Raw genomic sequence first — 27,784 nt, 5'->3', positions numbered from 1 at the left:
CAAAGACAGTCAGAAGCAGATGCAGAGATAAGGAGATGATTGCAGAGATGAAAAAAAGATGCTTTTAGATCGCCTCAACTTCTAAGTGACACATGTGGACGCAGAGGCGCGCACATTAGTCTGCTGCGCTGATTCCCCAGTCTGTGTCGGCTCTCACAGTTTAGTAATCACACTGAGCCACACACACACACAAGCTACCTGCGCACTCCTGCCCACGTTCTTTGCAGAGACTCAGCACAGGGGAAAAATGATGTCATGTCTCCGTACTCACTAGTGTGTGTGGGTTGCATTTGTTTCCCACTCTCTTTTTAAGCAGTGTTAGAGGAAGCAAGAATCCCTTAGCAAACAGATGGGCTAGTATCCTGGTGAGACTCAGTGAGTGTGTGCATGTGCTTTGTTTATTAGGTTGTTTGTTCTGGTTGAAAGAGTTTGTTGTTCATTAAACAGCAGCAAAGTGTCTCGCTAATTAGAAACTTGCTGTAACTTAAAAACCAGGATGACAAAGAATCCCCTCTCTTCTTGAAAAATCAAGTATGTTACTCTTCACTATTGCAATATATTTAATAAATAAATATATTTTTTTATTTGCAAATTTTATGTTAAAATATGCTGGACTCATGAAAACGATGGACTGTATTATGCTGCTAACACTTTAGTCCTATATTATAATAAATTGTTATACAATTAGAGGAGACGTTGAATCGAGTTAAATACTTTTACCTTAATTGTGGCTGTTAATGTTATTTCACATCGACTGAACAATTGAAATACTTGTAATATCACCAAGCAGCCCACACCTATGCACGCTGGGGCTGCTGGTGTACTGTTGTTAAGTAACGCTTAGTCAGTCTTTTCCTCCACTACTTCAAATTGAATGGTGTAAAGTTTACCAAAAAAAATCTTTTGAGATTAAACACTTTTGCTGAGAGTGTTTACTGTGAGTCACTCACTCCCCAATCTGCCTTACCTTTTTCAGTTTGAAGCTCTATTTTGGTGGAGTAATGCTGGACAAGCTGTGCTGAACCTTTGCCCTCTGTACCGCCTTGCCTTGCCTTCTCTTGCACCTCCGCCCACAGCACACTACACTCTTAACTCCATTTTTTTTCTTCCCCTCTCTGCCTTGTCACCACTCTCTCTGCATCGTTTTCTCTCTTGCTTCGTCTGTCCTCATTCAGACTGTATCACTCTGCTGTGGCTCTTGTGGTCGCTGAAGGACAGACAGTCATCAGCATAAGGCCAGGGTGCCATGCTATGTGTGTGCGTTTGTGAATGTATGTTTGTGTGGTTCTTCATGTTGGCTCATGTGGGCTTGAAGGACCTTGCTGCTGGCCTGTAGGGGAGGGGGAGGTTCAAACATACTTCAATATCATAGTTCCATGAAATATGCATGAACACACACACATAGAGGAGACACTGCAGCACTGTGGTTTTTCCTTCTTTACTTCTTCCAACATTGGAAAACCTCCTAGATTCAAGCTCACCTTCCCAGTACCTCCCAGACCCTCAGCTCTCTCGACCTCCTTGAAACAAGATGTTACATCTCAAGGGGTTTATCCAGATACAACAAATTTCAAGTACTTGTACTACAGTTGAATATTTCCATTTTATGTTTCTTTTTTTTTTTTAAACTTCTGATTGGCACACAGGCTCACAACTGACTGGTTGCTACACATAGCCCATGCGTCATGTAATGATGACTTCACCTCCACTTAGCCCATACACTTGTATTAATTAAAACATGGACATTTGAGGATCAGTAAATGAACCTTTCCTGCCAAGGATAGTCAGCTGTTTTTAATGAAACACATCTTTTTTTCTCCAGATGATCCCCCTTGGGGGCACCACACACACACACACACACACACACACACACACACACACACACACACACACACACACACACACACACACATTTTTATATATATTTTATTCAAAGTTAAAAAATCTCAGTCTCTGGTTTTCTGCTTCCTGGTCAACTCCACTGACTTCCTTGACCACATGAATTGTCAGGATAAACAACAAACCTTTTTTTTGTTGAGCTGGCCTGAGTGTACTCCATATTAAGCATGCAGTTATCAATCGTCATTTAACTTCCAGAAACAGTACTTAAAACACTGGTGTCCACCAAAGTGCTTAACATGCTGAAGGCAAAATCACACTATTACAAGTCATGTTTCTACCAGCCTTCGGGCTAAACTAACATTCTGTCTGTAGACATATCTGGGCAAATTTGAGAACTTACCTGGGAATTGATTAGCTTCACTTTTGAATGCTGATGAGGTCGTGTGGAGTAGTGAAAGCAGAGATGCTAATTCAGTGATATATAACAGATCATTATCTGCAAGCTGGAAACAAATTATGTCTCTGTGCTCCCGCTTTATTTGACCATAATTGTAGACTAGTATTAGGTACCTTGTACAGTTTGTTCTGCATTTCAAATATGCTTTAAAAAGTTTATGTGTACATTTACATTTGAGCATCTATATGTGCTGACTTGATTGCACGAGTAGATCCCCATGATTCACAGCAGAGTGTGGCCCTCTGGGATGGTTTGGTGAGGTTCGTTCAGTCGCACAAACCGAAGATCAAAGCCAAAGTGTTGAGATGAGAATGGAGATAAAACGCTTCAGCTCGGTTGCTGTCATTGCAGAGAAAAAGATACAGCTGGTGGGCGCCTGATGAAATGATTTAAGTGATGTATAGTTAAGAGGCGAATAGGACTGTGAGGAGAAGGATGAAAAAGAATAAAAAGCACAGAGCTGACTGTATTAAAAAAAAGATAAATTACATAACATCCTCTATGCTTAGCTGCATTCAGCTTGTGCGTCCATGGCTGCTTGTCTGCTAACTGTGTTTGTGGACATTGATCTCCTCCTGGCTCTGTGACATGTTTGCACTTTTCCCCTTCCTTTTGTTCAGCCCAGGTGGAGGGAAAGTGTCACTGTAAGCATTTCTGTAGCCTGCGTGGGAGATCACTCTCTCATCTCTCACCGCCAAGAATCCAAAGCAAAGTGACGTCTTCATCTATGCCTCCACCTCTACCCTACTTAATCCCTTTTCCCCACCCTCACTCTATGTCATCCCTTGCTTTCCCTCCCACTGCCTTTCCATGCACAGTTACACATTCACATTCACAAATGCACCCTATGCCCTCCCCCTGCCGTGCACACACACACACGCGCGCACACACATCCCTTGGTGTTTCTCCTGACAAATTCTAACAAATGTTTTATTGGTGTCAGTTGGTGTCTCATTTGAATTGAATTTATACACCTCTGCTCCAGAGTTGACATCGATCGGGTTTAACTCATTTAATAGCCATGACATTTGCCTATTAGCTTATTTACTGTCAAAACAGGCCCAGGCTCAGCTGGCTTCCTGAGAGACACTAACTCTTGCATTTGTATCCGTTAGGGAAGAAAATGTGATTGCTTGTGCAAAATATAAACTCAAGAAGAATGTTCAGCCCTGAAATACACACAGAGATGGACTAAAATGAATGTGCTTCATCTACAGTTAGGTGCATAATTTGTTGAGAGTTTTGTAGCTTGCATCTGTACACCACCACAGTGCTTCTTAAATCAAGCAGTCTGCATGTGATTGAAGTGCTGACTTTCCTTTTTAATTACAGCCATATTTATACATCATCCTCCATTTTCTGAGGTTCAAAAGTAATCGGACAAGCTAACATAATTTTAAATGCAAGAAATGTTTTTAGTTCTTGAATAAAAATGATTTGTCGTCAATGTTTGCCTTAAGTCTAGAAACTATGCATACTTATAAACAATGTGGGTTGCACAGCATGCACAAGACTAAGCTTATAAGTGAAGCTGTGAAATAGCCACTGATTTTGTGAATGCCCAGCGGGAAGCTATCTTAAAAATTCATCTTGGCTATGTGACAGTGAGATAAAATGAGGAGAAGAGAAGGCTAATTTCTCCAAAGGCAGAAAGAGAATGATGGATGACTGAAAATCTGAAAGGATTAGGAGTTAGAAGGTAGATAAGATGCGGCAGATTTTGGAGTGATTATGACGATAATAACTGTGCCTTTGAAGCCTTTATGACTCTACATTTGCGTGGGTATGAGATCAAGTGTATGCACGGGCACAGGTATGTCAGTCAAAATGTCTGATTCCTTCTTTGTTGCTGTTTCTATGTCTTCATACGAGGTAGATGTTAACTCTTACATCCGTGGACCTGGAAAAGTACTCGTAATTACACGCTCACATCAGCTTGTGTACACACATATAAACACAGCAACAGTCTTCAGTGGCACATTAAAGCCCTTCCAAAACAAATCAATGAAAGCTGTTACACAAATGAGGAAAAAGATGACAAATGAACAAGAGACAGACAGTAAAATGGATGTCGATCCAGAAGTAGGAGAAAAACGCTAAGTATCGTGAGGGAAAAGGGAGTCCTCACTTTTTATTTTTGCATATCCTTTTTTTGTGAGCACATGGTCTTGAATCGCTTGATTGGATATTTAAAGCAGGCTGTGTGCAGCATTTAGATGAGAGCAATGGTTTACAGCTGGTGTATAGCGATTTGATTAGATGCTGTAGCTCACTGCAAACGCCCCACAAGCTTCTAATTGGTTATTTATCTAGAAAACATGCCATTTAGCTGACATTACTTAAACTAAACAAGCATATAGTGGCATGCGTGCTCACATGTAGTCACGCACAGACAGAGATGTGGCACACACACATACACACGCACATATATATATACTATAGCACAACATAAATCTGCTGAAAGCATCTCCAAACCATCTGCAGCAGTAATAACAATCTGGTACCTAAGGCTATATGCTCTACTGTTCATTTCAGCACACTTCTCTTTGCACTCACACCCTTTCTCCGATTGCTCTTTCCCCCCCTCTATTGCAGGTCCCAGTTTTTTTTCCCATCATCACTCTTGCTTACGCTCTTTCTCTTAAGCATGATGTTTTGTCCCCCTCTTTTGTCCCACTCTTTAGCCTATCACATACGCTGTTAGGAGAGGAGGGGGGGGGGGGGGTCGCTGTCTTATTTAATGAATCATTTCAATGTAAGCAGCTATCTCCTGGAAGTTTTCAGTCTTTTGAATATGTGGCTTTACAGCTGAAGGCCCCATCCAAAGTTGTGTTTCTTAATGTTTACAGCCCTCCCAAATACTGCACAGACTTTTTTAATGACCTCAGTGAACTGCTGTCTGTGATCTGTGATGATTTTGACTGTGTAATTATTGTTGGGGATTTTAACATCCATGTGGACAACCCTCAGGACAAAGGGACTAAAGACCTGAGTAACACTCTGGGCAACTTTGGGCTGACTCAGCATGTAACAGAGGCCACACATAATAGAGGACACACTCTTGACCTACTGATCTCCAAGGGCCTGAGCATTTCAAAGGTTACTGTGTCTGATGTGGGCCTGTCTGATCATTACTGTGTTTTCTTTGAAAGTAAAATCTCAGCCCACATAAATATATCAACAACAGTGATCACAAAACGGTGTATAACTGAACACAGTAGTGCAATTTTTAACCAGGTCTTCCCCTTAACACCTGACCTGTCCAGAGGGTCAGTCAATGAGCTCGTCAATATAGCTTCAGTGCTAACATGTTAAATGTAATAGACACTATTGCTCCCATTAAGGTGAAGGTTATCTCTGGAAGGAAAAAGTCTCCATGGAGAAACTCCACACTGGTGAAAAATGAAAAAAGAGAGTGTAGGAAAGCTGAGCGCAGATGGAGAAAAACAAACCTCCAGGTTCATTATGACATCTATAAAGAGAAACTTCACAATTATAATTTACAACTCAGGAGTGCAAGGAGGTCCTACTTCTCTGACATCATCACTAAAAACAGCCATAATGCTCGGGTCTTATTTTCTACAGTTGACAGGCTAACAAACCCTCCTGTGTCAGTGGCAGCTGAACTTCATTCAACCATGGCCTGCAATGACTCTGCCAAATTCTTCACAGAAAAAATCCAAAAGATTAGACAAGCAATTGGTACATCAACAGCAGATCCAGGATATGTACTGTGTCCACCGAAAAACTGTTTAAACACCATAAAACAGTTTCACCCTATTAACAGCAAAGACCTGGAGGACATCTTAGGTCAACTGAACTCCTCCTCCTGCTGTTTAGATGTCCTGCCATGGTGCTCCCCTCTGTTCAGGAGCCATCTATCATTACTGTCCATTGACCCGATCAGATGCATTATAATCTTCTTCTGACAGCACTCCTGCTGTGTTTGCAATACACTGCACAGCGAGAACGGCTGAGGAGAAGCGCAGACAGTTGTCCTTACAGAGGAGAGGGAGTCTGGGGTAAAAATCAAATGGGTGCATATCTAAAAGTGAGACAAAACGTTCTTAGGAAAAAAGGAGCTTTTACAAACACTTATCCACCCATGTTCTGGAGTTTGTCACAAAACTGATTCTTTAAAGATTGATTTTCTGCTTTCAATAATAATCTCTCTCCTGTTATTTGAGTTCACTACAGATTACCCACAGTCCTTATTTCATCGACCAAGAAAGTCAAGCAGAAAGGAATGCTGTGCCAGTCAATGACTGTTAAACTAGAGTTACCTCCCTGATATCATAAAGTCCGGGCTGTGGCAGCTAGCTGCTGTTTGCCTCATTAGTATGTGCGCTAACAGAGTGGCAAGCTGCTCATCCTTCCTCCGACAGCGTTTTAGCAGTTTAAGCGGGAGTTCAATAAAAGTGACTCTTAATGAAATGCTCTCTGGCCATTTAGGGAGACATGGTCTCTGGCAATTTTGTAATGGTTGTCTTTACACAATCTGTGTACTTTCATTGACTTTTGGCGTATTTGTCAAGGTGCACCTTTCAAAAGAAGTATACAAATGAGCGGCAACCAGCGTAGTCTTGTGTCAGCATGGCATGATGGATATGTTGTAATTATAGAACATATTCATCATGCTCCCTGCTTTATACCTAAACACAATTGGTTTAGGTATAAATGTAAAATGTGTAATTTTATTTCTGTATTGCTAGAGTTAAACTTAAATTGCAGGAGATTTTTTTTGAAGAACTCCTCAAAAGCTTCTCATTCTCCACTTTCTTGCTTCAGGGCTCAGTTGATTCTGTGTCAGTGTTTTCGAGACAAGATAACATACTGAAAAATGTGAGATGGTAGCTTCTGCACAGTTAACAGTTACTGATTCATCCGGTATTGTAACATTGACACTTGTGACAACACACGAATAATATCATAAAAATGTGGCTGGGTGTGTGAAGCTCGCTCAGGTACGCTCAGGCGATGTCCTCTGTGTGAGTTTCTGACAGCTCAGTCTGCCCTTTCTCGTGTTTTTTGATCAGAGAGTTAGGAATGAAGGGGCAAGGTGTTGCCCTTTTATTTGATGCATACATTATGCACCAATAGTTTTCACTGCATCACAAATAAATAAATAAAGCAGCACATTAAAGAAGTCAAAGATCTAAGATTCCTCTGGATCAAACACCTTTTTCTTATGCAGACCATGTGTACGAGTTGATGAATATAAAGTGCTTTAATGTTGTCGGGCTGTAAGCATGCTATTGTTAGGTCAGAAATCTTCTCAGCAAAGAGACTCTGCTTTGAAGTTTTGCATTTGTCTATAATAGTTTATTAAATCTTTGAAGCTTCTGTGAAGACGCTTGTGTTTGCATATGCATTCATACTAACTGTACTGAATAGAGCTGTGTGTATGTGTGGACCGGATCCATACATACATGTGTATGTGCACGTGTATAATGTGCACTCACATACAGAGCACCTGTCTAGTTTCCTCTGTAGCAGTTTAAACATGGGCCAAATGTGTCCTCACAGTTTTCTAGCGTCACCATGGTAACAGTGAACTTGCTCAGAATGTCCTTATTTACTTATGCAAATGACTTCCTGCAGCCCTCCAGCCTGTCAATCAAGATTGCAAGCATATTGGAAAAAATATAGTTAGAAAGGTGAGAACTTTCAGTCTTTGCTACAAGCTTATGTAACCCTCACTTAGCTCCAGTTTGTATAAATCAGTGCCTCCATATTTTTTTGTCTTCTAATGCTGTGGTAAATCTCATATTACCTAACGGACCCTTTGTTGGGTTTCAAGTTGAAGCTTTTCTCTCATTTATCCATTTGCATTTATCCTTTAATCCATCCTGTTCTTTGTTGTGTTTCCTAATGCTGCTTCTTAATGCTACTTAATTGTTAACTGTCTGTGCCAGTTTCATGCTGATTCATCTGCATTATGTAATTTGTTTGCAAGATACAAATAGTGGGAATGTTTTGTGAAATTAAAATTGTCTGTCCCGAGCCAGACTAGCTTGCTTATATACTTTTTCCAATACTTTGCACAAGCTACCAAATATCTTTCCGCTCTCGTTCCCTTTTTTGTCTGTCCTTAGCTTTCGCCCTCCTTGAGGTTTTGCTTGTTTATTCTCTTCTTCTTGTGACTTCTTCCAGCTGCTTCGTCTTTTGCTTTTATTTTTCCATCTGCATTTTGCTCACTAACCCACTATCCTTTGAAATAAGAGAAAGGAGAGTCATTCTGATTCTTTAAATAGTGCCAATTACTTCTTTTATATATGATCTTCTGAAATAATCATATTTCTTGAGCATTTCTTTAACAATATTTATTTGTTAAAATGATTTTTTTTTTAAATGCTGTATTATGGTCAAGGCAATACTAGTATAAGCTACTTAAAATCTGACATTAGATTATTTCCAAGTCAGGTGACAGACTGCCCTTTTTGATTTGGGAATGAAGCACTGCCCCAAATGAAGGAATTAAAGATGGATGAGATGGATTTGTGGTATGTCTGAAATGTTAATTGGCTGACTGTAAGCTTGAGCAGTTCAGCAGTCCGATTTTCTGCTTTCAAAAGATCTCTTATTACGCTGGTCAACAATTTTTCAGACGTTATCTGCTTGAGAGGATGAGAGGTGAGCTATTTTTTTTTAAAGATTTTGAGGTGCTCAAATATGACAGTTAAAATAGATGATTGGCTACCATTTCCAAGATTTCCTGCTCTTTTCTCTTTGTACATGTTGCCCTTGGGATTAATTTTTAGTAAATACAACATCTCCTTTCACTGCTATGCCGATGATATCCAGATTTATTTACCTTTTGAAATCCGGTGTTTGCATGAAGTTAAAATTTGGTTATCACATAATTTTCTTACATTGAACGAGAATAAGACCGAAATCATAGTCTTTGGTAGTCACACTCCGCTAGACCAGTTAGCTGATGCCTTAGGCCCTCTCGCTAGCCATCTTTCGTCCACTGTAAGAAACCTCGGAGTGTTCCTGGATGGCTCTTTTAAACTCGAGAAACAGGTGTCCACTGTGGTAAAAAACAGCTTTTACCAGTTGCGTCAGATTTCCAAAGCAAAGCCGTTCCTTCCTTTAAAGGACCTTGAAAAGCTTATCCACGCATTTATTACATCCAGATTGGACTACTGTAACTCCCTCTACTCGGGCCTCCAACACTCCTCTCTTTGCCGGCTCCAGTTAATTCAAAATGCAGCTGCGCGTCTTTTAACAGGTACGAGAATTCATGAACACATAACTCCAATTTTAGCCAAATTACATTGGCTCCCTGTTAAATATCGTATAGATTTTAAAATTCTTTTGTTCACTTTTAATATTTTGAATAATTTAGCGCCCAGTTATCTTTCTGATTTACTCCATTCATACAATCCCAACAGAGCACTTAGATCGTCCAACCACAGGCTCCTAGCACAACCTAAGACTCGAATGAAGTCGAGAGGCGACCGGGCCTTTGCATCCGTGGCACCCAGACTCTGGAATAACCTCCCCGTTCATATTCGCACTGCTGAGTCTATCCAGTCTTTTAAATTACGTCTTAAAACTTATTTTTTTACTTTGGCTTTTGATTCTGTCTAGTTGGCTGTTTTAGCTTGTTGCGTTGTTACCTATTGTTTGTTGTCCTCTTTTATTGTTTGTTTTAACTGTCTCATGTTTTTATTGACTGTGAAGCACTATGGTCAACACTGTTGTTTTAATATGTGCTATATAAATAAATTTTGATTTGATTTGATTTGATCAAAGTTTTTATTTTAACAACTGTGTTTGTTAAATAGATGAGTTTTAATTCTGAATTGTTAACTTTTTTCATTTGTTTATGGTCAATTCATATGATAATATTTAATCTTTCTTCATTGTGTAACAGTTTAAAAGAGATATATAGATACACGGAGAGATAAGAGTTAATATGAAACACATATACATCATATTTAATGGAAAGCACAGCAGAGCTATTTCAGTTCACAAAAAAACTGGACTGAAATTATTTAGAGCCCAGCAAGCCCAACCAGGGAGGTCAAGATGTTGTGTCAAGGTGGCATGTTGTGACTTGTGATTTATGTCTGTGGATATCTCCACAAGCAAACTTATTTTATTTGGTAATGTAGTGCACCAGAACAGGAAATGCAAAGGTTATCTGCCTTTTGGTGGTGCAAGTCACGTTATTTTAACAGCATAGTGTGAAAGAAAATGACAAATATTACTTGTGAGACATATACTTATTTAACATTTTGACAGTACAGTGCCATGAAAAATCGTTTTCCCTCTCCATGATATATTTGTTTTTTTGCACACTTACGGTTTGTAAGTCATTAAACTTTCAATATTAGACGAAGATAACCCAAGCAAATACAAAATGCACATTTTGAATGATGATTTTATTTATTATGGGGAAAAAAAACGTTGACTAGTGTAAGCTGATAGCTTGTTCTAATCTTACTCAGTTTTACATGTTGTGGTTCAACATGAGAAAAGCCGTGATATGAAACTGAGTTTCAGGACAGATGTCGTCTGCTCATTGTGAGTGTGTTAGACTTCATTTCATTACCTTTTTCTGGCTTTCCATTTATATTAGAAATATACAAAGTAACATTACCATCTTTCCAGCCAGCATTTGTGAGGACATAGATGACATAAATAAAGGCTGTTCATCAGTAGATAAAACCTGCCAGAGTTTCTGTGCAGTGTGAGTTCCATAGTCATTGATAGTCATTTGATTGTACAGTCAGTGACAGTTTCTAGACCTCTGCAAATAACTCCTTCCATATCTGATCACAGTCACTGTGTCAGCATTTCAGGCCTGTCCAACAGGGATGAGATCCTCAGGCAAACCTAAAACAACATAGAGCAAGTCTTTGTATCCCTTTGCTGACTGATCTAGAGGAGGTGGCTAGGGACATGTCCACTGCTTTGGTGACCCCAAACCAGCAGAAAATGAATCACACTGTGAAATAACAACATGGATTTTTTTTTTAATGGCTTGGGAGAAAGATCCTTGACATTTTGGGTTCTTTGACTGGATGATTGCCACCGGTGGTTGTATGTTATCGATTTCTCGAAGCGGAACCAGGTATCCTCTTTGTGGAGCAGTTTCACAAAGCTTGTTTGGCGATAGCAAAAACGAGACACTCTGGGTCTATAGCTGTGTGTGTGGCCAATGACTATTCATGAGTTACTGTTCAGTCTGTGTGATCGTCATGGTGTGGTATGTGTGGAGAGAGGAAGAGAGGTTTACTGTTTACAGTTTTAACATTTACTGCGAGAATGAGCTCATGTTTCTCCTCCTGCTGTCATTTAGCAGATGCTGTTTCTTGTCAACAGTGAACAGAGAGATGAGCAGAATTAGTATCAAACCCACGATACTAAGACAATAATGCAAGTGGCAGAAAGACAGTAAACAAACACTGACAGAAAAGAGACAATGGCATCTGCTCTAACTGAGCTGCAGAGTGAGTGAAACCTCATGTCTCTGATGTACAAAAGATCCTTGTTTTTTAATTATATATGTATTTTTTAAAGTTAAACTTTATTTTCATTTCATATTTTTCCATTTTCTTTTATTTAATAAGGAGCCTATTATTGCACATGTATCATGGCCATATAAAATATAACGTTTCATTTCCTTTTTTTCTAGCCAACTACAACCTGTCATAATTATGTAATGTATATTTTGACATACAGAGCAGGCCTATTATAAACATATATGTACATATATATATAATCAGTCACACCCCGAGCGCTCACTTTTCTCAGGATCTGTTGTGTATAGCAAGAAAGGCGTGTGTGTGTGTGTGTGTGTGTGTGTGTGTGTGTGTGTGTGTGTGTGTGTGTGTGAGAGAGAGAGAGAGAGAGAGAGAGAGAAAAAGTGAGAGTAAGTTAATTTCATGCAGTGTTACCTCATTTTGTAGCATAAAAATTAGGATGATACATCATTATACATATTCAATGAGAAGCTAGCTTACATGCATAAGAGGTTGTCTGAGGGATGAAGAGATAAAAACCTTTGGTGATAAATTGATTTTTATGCAGTTTTCAGGGAGAAAAATGTTTCAAAGATAAAAAAAAAAATTCAATTTCTGGCCACAAAGAACTCTTTTTAAATTGGTTAAGTTGTTACCCTTATACCACGTAGCAGTGTTGAGATTGCATTTTGAGTATCCGGCGTATCCTCTGGAGGAGTTTTATTTGACACCCCCCCCCCCCCCCCCCCCATTATATTGTTTACTCCTTTAACTAAGTCAGTGTTTAGTCATTCCTGCTGATGATGAAAATGACTTTATAGTAAATCAGTGTAAAGTGAAAGGAAGACAGAAGAATGACAGCTAGCTGCATTTAAAAGCACTGTTACTTCTTATTACACTCATGCACTCATATAAATAGTCATTATCTTTTAGCTTCATTGTTTTTTTGTTTCTTTTACTCAAAAACTGTATTTTAGTGCAAAACAACACATTATTTTTTTTGTAAAAGTGACATCTGCACTTCCAAAATGAAATAACAAATTTAATGCATGAGTAGCCCAAGGCTATTGAAAATGATTAAAGATTTGCAAAACTATTATGTGAAGAGCATGAGATGATGTTTCTTTTTGTGTGCTTTTCCAGCTCTATTTCACATTGTGACTTTTGTAACTTTCATTTCTTTTGCTCTTATACTCTCTTTTATATTTTACTCTGTCATTTTTCTTTTCTCTCTCCAGATTTCAGCCAAAAAGTATGAGACCTTATTAAATCATTTCTGGTGCCTTGTGCACCTTCCGCAGTGGCAATGCTGGACAAGGTCAGAATACTGATAAATGGAGCACACGTGTACTCGGGCAGCCAGACATTTTTTATTTCAGGCCATACAGCTCAGATAGTGTGAGGGAAGCAGATCGGTGATTTCATGTGTTGAAATAGAGTCTGAAATTCAGCGCTGCCCCGCCTGCACAAACCCAAGCATTTATTAACTCCTCGTTAACCTTCAATGAAGAGTGTCTTTTTTGCTTGTGGTACAATAAAGCATCCAGTATCTATCTCTTAGATGTCTTTAATGTCACCTCTGTATTTTCCGCTCTGTCTGACACAAAGAGGACAAACATTGCACACCGAAGCAGAAGCCCCACAATGCTTCACCACCTTAAATGAGAATGATGCTTCGAGATAAGCTCTGAAAGCCGCAGAGACATAAAAGATACAAAACTGGTTCTATAAATAGTAGCAGTCTGCACAGATCCTCAAAGCAGTAGTTTTTTCGGGGAGGAAATATTTTTTTCACTTGCTTATTTTACCACAAAGACTGGAAGCTGCTACCCTGGCTCTGCCAGAAAGTCTACCTGCTGAAACCTCTAAAGCTCACTAAAGCCTTTCTCACACATGGCTCAACATAGCTAGTTTTGTGAATCGGTTAAAGTGACAGCCTTTTGTCATTCAGACTGAGGTCACCTTTACATCCTTGTTCCTCAGTGCTTCATTTATACACAATTCAAAAGGCATGCAGACTCTTGAAAATGTTTTCACTTTCATATTTTTGCTTAAAGGTACTGCCGTATATGCGAGTGCTGACCCTTCCCATCGCCTACAGGCTACAAGAGAGCTCTCTTTTGGGTTGGGTTGAGATAAAATGTTATTAACATCATATAATTGTTGTTTAAGGCATGCCCCAGAGTTATCCTGTTCTTTGCAAGCTAAACAAAGCATAAGACAGTCATATATTTGTGCCTGCTTATTTGTATCGCTGCTACATGCAGCTCTGAATTGTGCCATGCTGAAAATGAATATGGCTGAGCGTGTATTGCCTGATTACCATCGCAAAGGGATCACATTGCTCATTCATACAAGAAAGGTGCCGACAGCCATATGTAAAGGAATTAATAACACATTATTATATGTTATACCTTTTTATTTAATTCATACAAAAACCTTGAATGTCTTCATTCAAGAAATCATAAAAGTCATTTAAAAGCATTCAAGGATATAAATATCAAAACACACCATTAAAATAGCACGATTCATTTTACTGGTACACCTCACTGTGTAGCCAAATGCACTTGAGCGAAATCAAGATAATTCAGCAGCCTGTTAGAAGTAGGTTGGCTGTATCAGTGACAGCAGGGCTGGTGACTGTAGTAGCATGTGTAGAGGCTATGTAATGGTTATATTTAGCATCTCATCTCCCAGACGGTTCTCTGAGCACACACTCGACTGGCACAGCAGCCTATTCTGGTGAGAACTGTGAACACTGGGAACAGTTAATGCCGTTCTGGCCCAGACAAAGCGATATCGTCGGGAGTAATCTTTTTTTTTTTTTTTTTTTGGACAAAAGTTTTACTACACATTTCTTGCCTCTGTGTGAATGATGAGTTTTCCAGCATCTATCAGTTCTCAAGCCTCACTTCTAATACAGATACTGATTTTCCTCTTTTCTGTAACTTTTGAATTCCTGTGTGTGCGTGTGTGTGTGTGTGTGTGTGTGTGTGTGTGTGTGTGTGTGTGTGTGTGTGGTTTTTCCCTCTCTCACCTGTATTGTCTTTTTTACCTTCTTTCATTCACTCCCAAAGCTCGTTTCCCTCAGTAATCTTCCTGCCAGAATGAGAGTTGGAAAACAGGCTTTTTTTTTGTGACAGAGGCCCTGTGCTTCGTACGTCGCTTACTACATCCAAGATTAAATGAAACATCCAAGACCAAATCATCGCGCTAACTCTGAGCTCGCTATTCCGGTTCCCCGAACACACCTGTTGTTGACGATTAGTATAGCTGGATGAAGTAATGTGAGATCACTGGGTGGCCCAACAGGGGCTACGCATCGATAGTAGAAACATTGATCGGCAACCCTTTGATTGGTCGGCGAAAATGTCGAAGGAGCGCGCTCGGTATTTTTCGGCAGCAGAGCAAGAACTCTTGAGTGAGGGATTTCAGGAGTTTCAGAGTTTAATTAAAACGCAAGGGAACACTGCAAAGGCTGCAAAAGCAAGGAGAGAGGGCTGGCAGAAAGTTGCTGACAAATCAAACTCGTAAGTAATTCAATAATAACAATAATAATGGAGTGGATTTATATAGCGCTTTTCAAGGCACCCAAAGCGCTTTACAATGCCACTATTCATTCACTCTCACATTCACACACTGGTGGAGGCAGCTACGGTTGTAGCCACAGCTGCCCTGGGGCAGACTGACAGAAGCCAGGCTGCCATATTGCGCCATCGGCCCCTCTGGCCAACACCAGTAGGCGGTAGGGTAGATTTATCATATCACACCATATTATCCAATATTATATTACATTATATTATATTATAATATGTTATATTATATCCCCTTTCACATTAGAGCCACAACAGGACCCACTAGAACATGGGAACAAGTAAAAGTGAAATATAAGAATATTCTACAGAATGGTAATATTTATCACTTATATTGCTTTTAGTCTCTTGGAAAGAGACCCTGGAATACTCTGTTTGTTTGTTCATAACAGCAACCAAGAAAAGGGCAGAGCAAAAAAAAAAAAGACAGGTGGTGGTCCTGCACCCCCTCGTCAACAAGTTGGTTAAGTGAATAATACCCTCACGGGAAAATCGATATCTCTCTATGAGCACACTGTCGCGCTGAGCTAAAGGATCCTGTCTGTCCCGCAATATACGCTGAATTCTGAGGACTCTCCTTATCAATCTTGCACCTTCCGCAATGGGTTGCTCGCGTAAACGGACAGGATATGACTGCGACAGACTTCCCAAATCCACCTTCGCTTTTATAGCCGTGGTCTCTCATCTTGATTACACGAAGTAATTTACAATTACTACTCTGAAATATGAATTACATCTGTAATAATCACATACATGTAATAGAATGTTAATAGTACATTTCCCTTTTTTAGGGAATGACCTGTATGTATCTGTGTGAAATCAATAAAAGGATCAAGTGCTGCATTATCTTTAGTTACATTGATGTTATTTATTTATGGTGAAACAGTGGTGGAATATCGCTGTTGCTTTCGTATGAATGACGCGGACATACCTGCGTGGCCGCGATCTAATCCTGTTTACATAAAGTAAACCTGCTCCCCAGCAGGTTTACGCTTACGGCTCTGTTGCTATGACAGCAAGTCCCGGATGGGCTTCGGGGAACCGAACGATCCAGGATCACGCGAAATCGTCAACAATCTCATCCAGCTAACTCACTTAGCGCGGTACGAAGAACAGGCCCAGAGTGTGTGATGTTCCTTGTGATCCCTCCCAGTGTTTGAAGCTCAGACTTTCCATCCTGCCTGCAAATCCTGACTTTCATAGTATTCGTATGTAAGCAGGAAAATGGGTGAACTGAGGCATTGATTGCCCCCCCCCCCCCCCCAATATATTCTGTATAAACATGAGAAACATTCACATGCACTGCACACAACGAAAATTTACTTGCACATACATAACTCGTATCTGAATGCACGAATGCTGCAGACTTTTTGAGTTACAGGTATGCACACAGGATACAAGCTGACATCTGTACATCCTGCTGCTGCTGTTTGCTGCTGAAACACTGGGGCTTACTCCTCTGCATTATAGATGAGGAAGCTGTGAACAGCTTGTTTGCTTTCTAAATTAAGTTTTTCTCTCCTCTCTTCCTCTGCTTCTGTCTCTCCCTGGGTTGCTGCTCCTTTTGCTTTTTACACCCTGAGATGAGCCAAAGCCTCTGCATGCCAGGGTGTTTTGCTGTTTTCCTGCATTTTTGTAAACGTGTAAGCAGCCTCTCTGCTAACAATGGGTATGAGAAGGTCTCATCTTTAATGTATGTTGCCCTGTGTATAGAAAAGTAACACCCTCAGAGCCAGAGACTTTCCTGCTGGCTAGCCTGTAGTGGATTGGAACTAAGCACATACTCACAAACATTCGTACAGCCATCTATTAGCTATATCCGTTTTAACCCATGGAGGGTAACAGAGCAGCTTGATGGTCAACTATTAACCATAGCCAATTAACCTAAGATGCATGTCTTTGAGCTGTGGGAGGAAGTTGGAGCTCCTTCAGGAAATCTGCAGAGCCACAGGGAGAACATGCAAATTGCACTCGAAAGACCTCAGCAGACCAGCAAGATGTAGCCCAGAACCTGTGAGTGAGGCAACAAGCTCAGCACAGCTGTGCATTCCCACTGCACAGAGCTTTAATTCTCCTGTACAATGCAAGACTGGATCAAGTGTGATCTCTCTCTGACTCTTTTTCTCTCTATATGAGTTTTTCCTACATTTCATACAATTAGAGTGCACTAAATAAGGGTTCAAAAATTTAGAGCATCCTAAAGTCAGCAGAGAAGCTGAAGTCATTTTATTTGAATATAATGTAAATAACTGCTTCAGCTGTTTGCAGTGGTCTGTCTGGAGTCACTTGTTTCTGATACTTTTGAAATCTTCTTCCCTTGCATCCTCTTTTGTCACATCAGCCCTCTCTCCCTTTCCCATAGTCTCTACATTTAAAGTCCTTACTCTCACCTCCACACTACAGCCTTTCATTCTCGCTTACTGGCCTCTGAAAACACCTCACCTCTTCCTCTGTCTTTAGCTATCAGAGATAGAGGAGGAGAAACATTTCCATCAGCACTCATCCAGTATAGAAATCTTACTGATGATCTGCATGTTAGTTTTCCTGACACTACACTCCCCATTTATCCGGGCTCGATCTCTTTGCCATAACAAACACGTGCCTTGTGTGCTCGCTAGTTGCTTTGCACTTCATCTAAACACATTAGCTCCATCCAAGAACCATATATAAAAAAACATTGAATCCCAGCTTAAAGAATCACTCATAACATCCATGGACAACATTACACCCACACTTTAAAGCTACAGTACCAGTCAGAAAGTTGGACACTCGTACTTATATCCAAATGAATTCAAGTCTGCTTTTCATCGTCTTTTTTTCTATTTTTCTCTATTTCTCTGTTATTGCTATATTAGATGGCAATCAGATTCATTTAAAACATGAATTGGGTAAACAGAAAACTTTCTTTTTGTACACTCTGTTCGGATTATTTCAGAAAAACGGAATATTGCATAGAATATAATGAACTAACAAAATTAGACCTAAAAACTGCAGAGCTATTCCAGTGACATTTATTAGCGGTAAATCAAATGTTAGACTATATGCTGTTCCACTCTATTATCTGTTTTACTTAGTAATAATAAGTAATAACACTTTCCTGGAAAGTTGACATTTATACTTCTCTCCTGTTGTCAAACAAATTCATTCTAAATGGCAGGATTACCTTAAATTATGCCTGAGTTTCATAAAAAGAATATTGTAGCTGAAATGATATTCAGACTATGTTCAGTGAGTCGCATCTTTCATTTCAACCACAAACCGCAAACAGATGCCCACTGTGACTAATGGGATACTATCTGATTTCTTAGATACTGTGGCATAAACAAAGCTCTGACGCACAAAAAAGAGATTAGGAGTGTCTGTCTTTCTATCTATCAGCCTTCCTGTCTCTTGAGCCTGTCTCTGTCTCACTGTGGTTTCTGTTCAGCTCTTACTGGGGTCTAGGTGGGCGGATCAGAAGTTCTAGCACTTCTGTACAACCTTTCGCCGGGCTGTCTTTCCATCCTTCTCTGGTTTAATTTTCTCTGTTCAGACTTTGACTGAGCTCGGTCAGAGGCTATTGATTCACAGAGAGACGAAAAGGAAGGTCAATGAAAGGCAGCAGAGTTGCTTGAGAGTTGATGGGAACTGTGAGCATGCACACACACACACACACCTGCTGTGCTTTTCCAAGAATGACTTGATTTGTGTTTGCTTGTACTACACATACAAGCACAAATGAAAGCATTGCCTCTTCTTAGATGGATGGCAGTGATTGTGCTGTGCATGCCTCTGGATATATCTCTATCATCAACAGACTTCAACATGAGGTAGAGCTCTAACCTTGCCTGCTCATGTGTCATGTGTTCACCCAAAACAGAGCGAGAGAGTGAGGGAGGGAGAGAGAGGCATAAAATGAGATCCAGTAAACATTATAATTGTGTGTGATATCTCTCTCTTGGAGCATTCTCTTGTTCCCTAATCTGTTCACATGCCAGGCACCTGGACTTCCCTGAATGTCAAGGGGAAATGGCTTATCAGCCCCCCCATCCATTTCTTTTTCTCCCCGTCTCACTCTCATTCCTCTGTCCAGGCAGTCTGTCTGTGTGGCTCCCAGAGGGAGGCTACCCAGAGGTCAGATCTCCCTCTTCACCTTTTCAGTTCCTCTCCAACTTTTTGTCCAGCCTGCCCAGTGGGACGGAGGGTCGCTGGCTGACATTTATCTCCATGGATATGGAGTATGCTCTCAGAATGGGAAATGGGTTTTTCTCCTGCAAGGCAAGAGCCTAGAGAGAAGTATATTTTCATTGGTGTCATTTGGTAAAGAGATGGAGCGTGGACAAAAAGAGAACTCATTTGATTTTGATGTGCATCCAAATTGCTGCTGAAGAATTGGCTTTGCTGAAGCACCGCGCTCTCTCAATGATCTGACTTCATGTTTTCAGTGTGTATGTGCGCAAATTATGTTTCTTTGATGCTCCATGGAATTACTGTAGCTTGTTTGCTAATGGTGAAAGCTTCAGTTACTGTAGGTGCTTAGCCCATTCAGCTGGGTGATACATGTCAAAGTAATATCCATATGAATGCCAGGACCACAAATTTCCAAGCACACGTAATGAAATAACCAGTGTAATTGAGTTCACCTGTCCGTAGTGTCATCTTTTTTCTTTTCTTTTTTACCAGCGTTAACGTCATGCATATGCACAGACAGTTATCTTCAGGGTGTAGTTTTGATGTAGCTAGCTAAAAGCTGCTACAGTTTCATTCAAAGTTCTTTCAGGAAAAACTAAAAAATTCATGTTTGACAAAAGTAATCTTTGCAGTAGCTTTTCATGATCTTGATCAGCAGAAATTCCTCTGTTGTTGGAGATAGAAGTGTTGAATTGTCAGCTTTTTAACTGGGTAACGTGAATCTGACATCTTGGTTTAATGGTTTTTGTCAAATGCTGTTAGTGGATCAAAAGACATTTTTCACACTTAAAGGCCAATTCATGCTTTTCATGTTGGTGTGTCTGTTGGATTGTGATTCATTGAGGGATTTCAAGTGTCTCTACACACTATGATGAGCCCTATTTGTTAGCTGACTTGTTTGTCAGCACATACAAATGGTGTTTAGTAGCATAGGCAGTGGCAGTTGGTAATAAACTACATCAGTATGACTACTTAAAATATGTTTCAAGATGTCTAGAAATGAGAATATAAATCGAACTGAGGGGATGTCCTCTGTTTTCTTCTGGTTATTCGATTAGAAGGGAACTAGAATGGATTCAAACCTCGAACCTTCTTGCTGTGAGGACACAGCGCTATCCACTGCACCACCACGTCGTCAGAAACATTATTAATAGGCCCATTTGTCACTCAGTGCAACTTGTCAGAATCAGCACCAACAATTCTATACATCTGTAACTTAATTGTAGATATCTATAATGAAAGCTTATAGAAAAGAATGGCAGCTATGTCACCATGATATAGCAAACATAAAAGCAGCAAATCATCACTTTCTGACAAGCTGATATTTTCTTGAAGGAACAGACAACATATTTAATTTTTACTTGAAAAAAATTACAAGGAAGCAGAAGAGACGAACCTCTCATGTGGTGACATATTGTTTGCACTGCTGAATGCTGTAATTAAATTTTTCACAGTGATAGTGTCTTCAAACAGTTACAAAGTTAACACGTTTGAAAAGGGCCTGCTTTGCTCATTAGCAGCTGGGAATGGATCTTCTCACAGCAGGGAGAAGATGAGGGTCTGCCAGATGTAGATTTTGATTATTTGACCTGAGCTCTTCTAGGACTTAGAGGCACTTTGTAAGGCTACGTCCATCGTTTTCTCTCCGTTTTGGCCTCCCGTCCACACTGAGACGCTCATTTTCGTTTTCGCTCATGGAAAACGCTGCGTTTTCAAAACGCTCTTGAAAACACATACATTTGAAAACAGTGCTTTCGCGTTGCAGTGTGGACAGCGAAAACGCAGACTTTCTAAAACGATGATGCACGTCACATGTCATATGATGCAGTCATGTGACCAATTAAACTAAGATAGCGGAGGGCATTATACAGCAGTTATTTTGTATCCTCTCAATTTTGACAGCCCTATTAAAGATTAATATCAGTCTTTACATGCTCCAAATTCTTTAACTCTAACTCGCTTTTGCAACTTTGTACTTTTGTGTTACTCGCAGCAACAACTCCATCTCATTGTTAGTCCATTTAAAAAACTCGGTGCTTTTCCTCAACATTTTGCTGTTACGTTTTAAAGAACCGGAAAGTAAATAAGTGACAGACTAACTGAGGCAGGTCGAATCTTCTTGCGATTCACGCATGCACAGGACTGGAACGTAAGCGTTTTCGGCCGTTTCAATGTGGACGCACAACTCTGTGAAAACGACTGAAAACGCTAGTGTGGACGCGGAGCATTTTCAGACGAAAACAACGTTTTCGAATCTATCCGGGCTAGTGTGGACGTAGCCTAAATGAGTTGCTGGTGTTGGAGGTAATCTTTCAGAGTATCACTGTGTTTCTATAAATGTGAGCTGTACAAAAAAAGGTGCCTGTTTACTGGTCGTCTTTTCTTTGTGTGCCTGTGTGTGTTAGTATTTTTAGACATGTGGTGCAGAACACAGTGGTAAAACAATTACAGTTCATCATCTGGAGCTTATCCATTGTACTGCTGCAGATGGTAAAGCTGTCAATCTACTGCAGATATGGCGTTTAACATCTACAAAACACATGTGAATTCAGCACGGTCCCCTCCCTTTTTCTACAGGATTGTATTGTTGGCTAATTGAGATTCTATACCAACCTCAGCTCTGTGTGCATTGCTTTTATCAGTGGACTTTCATCTCACCCCGCTTCATCCTCCATCCTCCCGCCTCGACCGAGCAGTCAGATATCACAGCCTGCCCCTGAGCCCTGAGCCCCGCAAGCTGCCGGGGTGGCCAGCTGCTCCCTCTGGCTCTCTAACACCACTAATTGAACCATTTCACTACTGACGATGAGTTGTATGCACAGCAGTATGGGACAAAAGCTTCAACAGGTTTTTATGTGCATTACAGTTCTCGTGTGCAAGCAGGTGTGAACGTACAATCACAGTAGAAAGGGTAGATCAGAGCGACGTTGTTAAGGCTTTGTTTACAATGGAGATAGTCAGAATGGGTTTATCGGGTAGTAAATCAGCAGGCAGCTTGTGTCTGGGGAGCTTTTAATTAGATTTGTCCAATTTTCTCACTTGCACCGACTCCCGTACACGTTCTTTCCTTTTGAATCTCTCGATCTCTTATCGTTCTCATTCACTGCATGACACACTCGCACCTCTTTCATGTGTTACTTGTGCTACGAATGTGTAAATATGGCAGGTACATAAACACTGACAGTTTAAAGGCGGTTGGTTAAAGAGACTGATATGTAAAACGGGTCACGTCGACTAGGACGTGTTCGTATCGCTGAGCGCATAGATCCGTGTGTGTGTATGAATATCTGCTGACATAAGCTATGTGCCCTCCAGCAGTTCTCTTTGCTTACCCAACTCTTATTAAAGCAGTAAATACGGCCAGGACATAAATTTGACGTCATGATTTAATTCCACTCTCTACACTCCCTCTCTCTCTCTTTCTGTTTGTGTGTATGCGGGCATGCTGATGCTCGTTAATATAGCATTAATGCTGCCTTCTAATTACAAGAAGCCAAAAACTGCTGGGGGGCGAAGTTTGATGCAGTCTATTTCAGGGTGCTCTTTTGAAATATGCCCACCTTTCCATTTCTCATCAATCTAGTTTAGAGGGGCTGATATATTGCTACTGTGTGAGTTTTTATGAGTGTGTGCAATTGGAGTTTTATGTAGATGTTCTTGGGCGGTTAAAGAGCCAAACAAGCTGCAGGTGTTAGTGCCTCTTATCCTCCCCAACTTAAAGGCACTCTGGATAGTTGCAGAACAACCTGATATAACAGAGCGCAACCAGGTACACAGCCTTCTATTTACAGTACTGGCCCTTTTCCAAAACACTACACCAAAGATGATCAAAAACCTGAAAAAGATGAAGTTGTAAATATAATTCATTCCCTCCTTAATTTTACTTTGAGATATATATCTAGCAACCTTTCACTGCTCCACATAAAACCCCAAATGACACGATGACTTTCCTTGTGGAATGTTATACTGCGTAGAGGGAAAACTATATATTTTGTTTTTGTAATTTTGTGTCTGTGTTATGCCACACATCTGGTGCAGCTCACATGCAGATGCATTTAAGCGTTGTTTGGGCTACTTTTGGTGACTGCAGCTAAATGATGGCTTTGTCCACTGTTGAGTGAGCCATGTGAGCCCCACAAGTCAGGAGCTAGGCTTGACAGGTATCACGGCCAATCCTAGGAGGTTCTGAGGAGAGTGTTTACTCCTTTTACCACCCTGTTTAAGTGTTATCAAGCTGTGGGACCAACATGAACATCAATTTTCTTTTAATTTAAATACCATTATGGAAGTTTTATTGGATTTTATTGGGTGTAATGCAAGTAGAGATAACACAGGGCCTTGCAAGCGGCGATAAGGGGAGTGGATCGAGAGAGGAAGTAATGACACATGGGATGTATATGAACATCTGGGGGAGGGATGAGGACAAGTTTTAATGTTATGTCAGATTTGTATAAAATATCAGGTTCAACTTTTAATTGGGCTGATGAATGTTATTATGTGGTACCCAAACACATCCTCCTTCTCCATCTCTGCATCATAAACTTTGCCTGACTAAGTCACACACACACAAAACTAGTTTCTTTTGTGAATAGCTGTGAAGGAGGTTTCTGTAACTTGTGAAAAATGCATTTGGGGCAGTGCAGAGAAGAAATGGGATGAAAGCACAAAGGAAAGAACACTTTAGCCACACTCCTAACCCGCCCATCATGCCTTTCTTCTTTCCTTTAGTCTGAGACGGAGTGAGACAGTGAAAGAAAGCATTAGAAGAGGTGTGAAAGGAAGAAAGGGTGAAATCTGGACTCCTCAAGGCTTCAAACAGGAACACGGCTTTCATCACCTTACAGATAGAAAGAACAGAGTGATTGTTCTGTAGAATATGATCATATACTTGCACTGAAATAAGGCCAACCGAGTTTTGTGCAAGAGACATAAAGTTAGCATGTGGTATTAACTTAACCCATGTTTGGTATTCTATTTTGTATCTCTGGATATTACCTATTGAGTTATTACTGATTACAAAAATTAGCTTTTTTAAATTTCTGCTTCTACAGCTGTGCTCATTTCACTTCCTGTTCTCTCCTTATCTCTTCTCCATTCCTGTCCCGTGGTTACCTGGGAAACAGTTTCCTTTGCAGTGAGAAAAAGAGTCAAATTTAGTTAATGTTCTCATCCCCTACAGGGCTGACATAAAAAATAAAACAGCATTGAATGGCATCGACATGTTTCCTGCACAAACTGGGGTGGCTGTAGCTCAGGTGGTAGAGCAGGTCATCTACTGAAGGTTGGTGGTTCGATTCCTGGCTTCCCCTAGTCTGCATCCCAAATAACCTTGGGCAAGATACTAACCCCAAATTGCTCTCTGATGCATCCATCTGTGTGTGAATGTTAGCTATAAAGCACTTAGATAAATGTGCTTGGGTGAATGCACAAGTTGTGTAAAGCACTTTGAGTGCACAGATGACTAGAAAAGCGCTATATAAGAACCAGTCCATTTACCATTTACAAACGTGTGCGACTGTGCGGCATTCATTAGGTGCTTTATTAAAATACGGTTTCCCCCCGGTGTCCATAATTTGTAGTGATTTTTAGTTTTTCAATTCCCGACATTTTCTTGGTCATACCTTCCTTGGTTTTATTAATAAGCCACAGTCTTCTATTGGACACATGTCGTCTCTGACCACACATTTTGAGCCCAACCGCACAATTACTTTAGCCTGTCTTCAGTTTCTCACTTTTCATTGTGCCTGTTGAACTGTGATCGGAAGCAGGTAGTTAAAGCTGTGTAAGCATAAATATAGAGAGTTAAAAAGAACAGTTTACCCCAAAATCAAATGTACATGTTTCTTGTAACTTCAGCCAGATCATTGCAGAAAGAGGCATGCACCTTCTTGTGTCAAAAGAAGCTTGTGACATTGTGACAGGATATGAACCTGTATTATTAGGCATCTATTCACTTCTTTTGGAAATCAGAAAATATGGCTGGGTTAAGAGATCATCCAATTACACACTGGGAAGGTGTGGTGGGGGAGTGGGCTCATGTCACTGGCAGTAATAGTAGAAAGAGGCTACTCACTGAATAAAGGTATTTTCCTTGTGTGTATGCATGGTTATTCCTATGTTTATATTAGGGCTGCTCAATTAATCGAATTTTAATCACGATTACGATCTGGGCTTTCAACGATCATTAAAAATGACTGAGCCGATTATTAGCCCCTCCCTCATTTATCCGCGACACCTTAAAGGCCGGTCCGTGAAAATATTGTCGGGCATAAACCGGTCCGTGGCGCAAAAAAGGTTGGAGACCGCTGATTAAGAGGACCCGAGGTAAGCTCGGAAAGCTAAGCAGAAGTTATTTGGAGAGTGACTGCCGTTGGTTGAAAAGAGAGTTAAAAAAAAAAAAACTTCAGTGGTGTTGCACACTATTTTATATTATTTTTTTAAAGTCATTGTTAACCCTTTAAAGCCGGTCAGAGCAGCAAGCTCCGTTTTGCGTAACTATTTTTAAATCCCTGTAGAACCTGAACCGTGTAAGCTAGCGCAATAATTTGTTTTGCATATGAAACCGGAGGAGTTGTACTTACATCTTATGCCATCAGCTTGTCCTCGGTCACGGTTTCCTTCCACATATAGCTTTGCAAAAATTGCATAAAAAGCGCTTGCAGGAACAAAAACATAATATTCCAGAAACACGCTTTGCCGTTCCTATCAGCTGTTCGTAACACTTCCCACAGTGAAATGATGCACATGCTGTTTTCTTTGCAAATTTGCATCATAGGATTGTTTTTTGTTTTTCCTGCAGTATATAAAAATTGGTGTATCTCCAAAATAAAACTATGAAGACACTCAAAATAAATTTCCTGTTGTTGTAAACTATTTTTTGCAACTTTATTGTATTTAAAGTTTTGAGGGATAAACCTCTTAAATTTCTCCAAGTAGAAATATATGTAAACAAAACAAAAGCGATTTTCGATTTTTTTTGTAGTTTATTGCACTTTTTTGCAATTTATGTATTTACTATGGACTTAATGCATACATATTATTAAAATATGGGCTATAACAGTTGTATTGATGTATAGCAACTTGAAATGCTCCCACAAATGGCACTACAGCATGTAAAAAAAATAAAATAATATAAGCTCTGGTGGACTTGGTTCTATAGTAGGTCTTAAAGGGTTAAATAAATATCGTCAAATAATCATGATCTCAATTTCAGTGAAAATAATCGTGATTATCATTTTTGCCATAATCGAGCAGCCCTAGTTTATATTACACAAAGAAGCAAGTGGTATTGATAAATGAATTCCAGTAGCTATTAAAATCATCTAGGTTATTGTTTTTTAGTGCCATTTATCTTTCTTTGCAGATGCATTCGGATAGTAAGCGTTGCCACTGAGATATTGAATTTTTTCTTCCTCTGTTTCCAGTTCAGGAGGATTGTTTTCTTAGAGACTGTCATTGTGATCAATATGGGTTACCCATATTTCAGTGGTGATTCAACTGAAATAGCATTTCCAAGCAGTCAAATTGATGGAGACGGTGCAATGCTTCAACTCATGTATGAAGATAATGTTTTGGTGATGTTTATTCAGAATGTTTAAATAGCTCAGTAGAGCAAAGGTGGCATGTAGGTAATTATGTGCGGTGGTTAATGTGCAATGTGTGGTGCAGAAACTGTGAGATTGTGAGAGTCATAGAAAATATATTATTGCGCATGTGTCCAGAATTAAAATTCCCAGATCTTTTTCATAATTTTAAAATAGTTGTAAAAAAAAATGCTAATTTTAAGTAAGAACTGAAATAATTTTGCGAGAGATATCCTTTATTATTACTTTTCAATACAAATAGTTTTTGGTTTTTTTTTTTGTTTTTTATCCTTCTGTTTCTCCTGTGTGTGTTTGTTTGTGTATGTACGTGACAGGGACCCAGTGTGTGATAGCTGAGCCCTGTCACCCACTCCCACAGTGAGGTGAAATGCTTTTCACTGCTCGCTGCCTTTCTTTTCCATGCTCCTCGGGCTGCATGAGCATCCAGGTGGGACAGCAAGCAGAGAATATTGAAGCCCCATAGCTATGTGCATGTGTGTGTGTGGCGTGTACAGGTATGCATGTCTGTTTTCCAGCATAGCTGCGTGCACATGTAGTGTGTAGCTGCATGATTTTCAACCAGCGGAGTGTATCCAAAAGCTGAGGCATCCCTGTAGGCAAGCTTTCACTATCCAGCAGTCCCGTCACAAGCCTTTCTCCGTC

General features: G+C 40.1%; 1 protein-coding gene across 1 annotated transcript in view; it reads left to right on the top strand.

Moving 5' to 3' along the window:
• Nucleotides 1-27,784, top strand: part of schip1 (schwannomin interacting protein 1) — a 236,687-nt gene that overhangs the window by 12,894 nt on the left and 196,009 nt on the right. The window lies entirely within an intron of this gene.

Source organism: Copadichromis virginalis, linkage group LG14 (assembly GCF_057382275.1).
Source record: "Copadichromis virginalis isolate Kocher_CV1m ecotype Utaka linkage group LG14, C_Virginalis_male_GT1.1, whole genome shotgun sequence".
Classification (NCBI taxonomy): Eukaryota; Metazoa; Chordata; class Actinopteri; order Cichliformes; family Cichlidae; genus Copadichromis; species Copadichromis virginalis.
The sequence above is the reverse complement of the archived record's forward strand: the minus strand, read 5'-3'. Positions and strand labels throughout refer to the sequence as shown.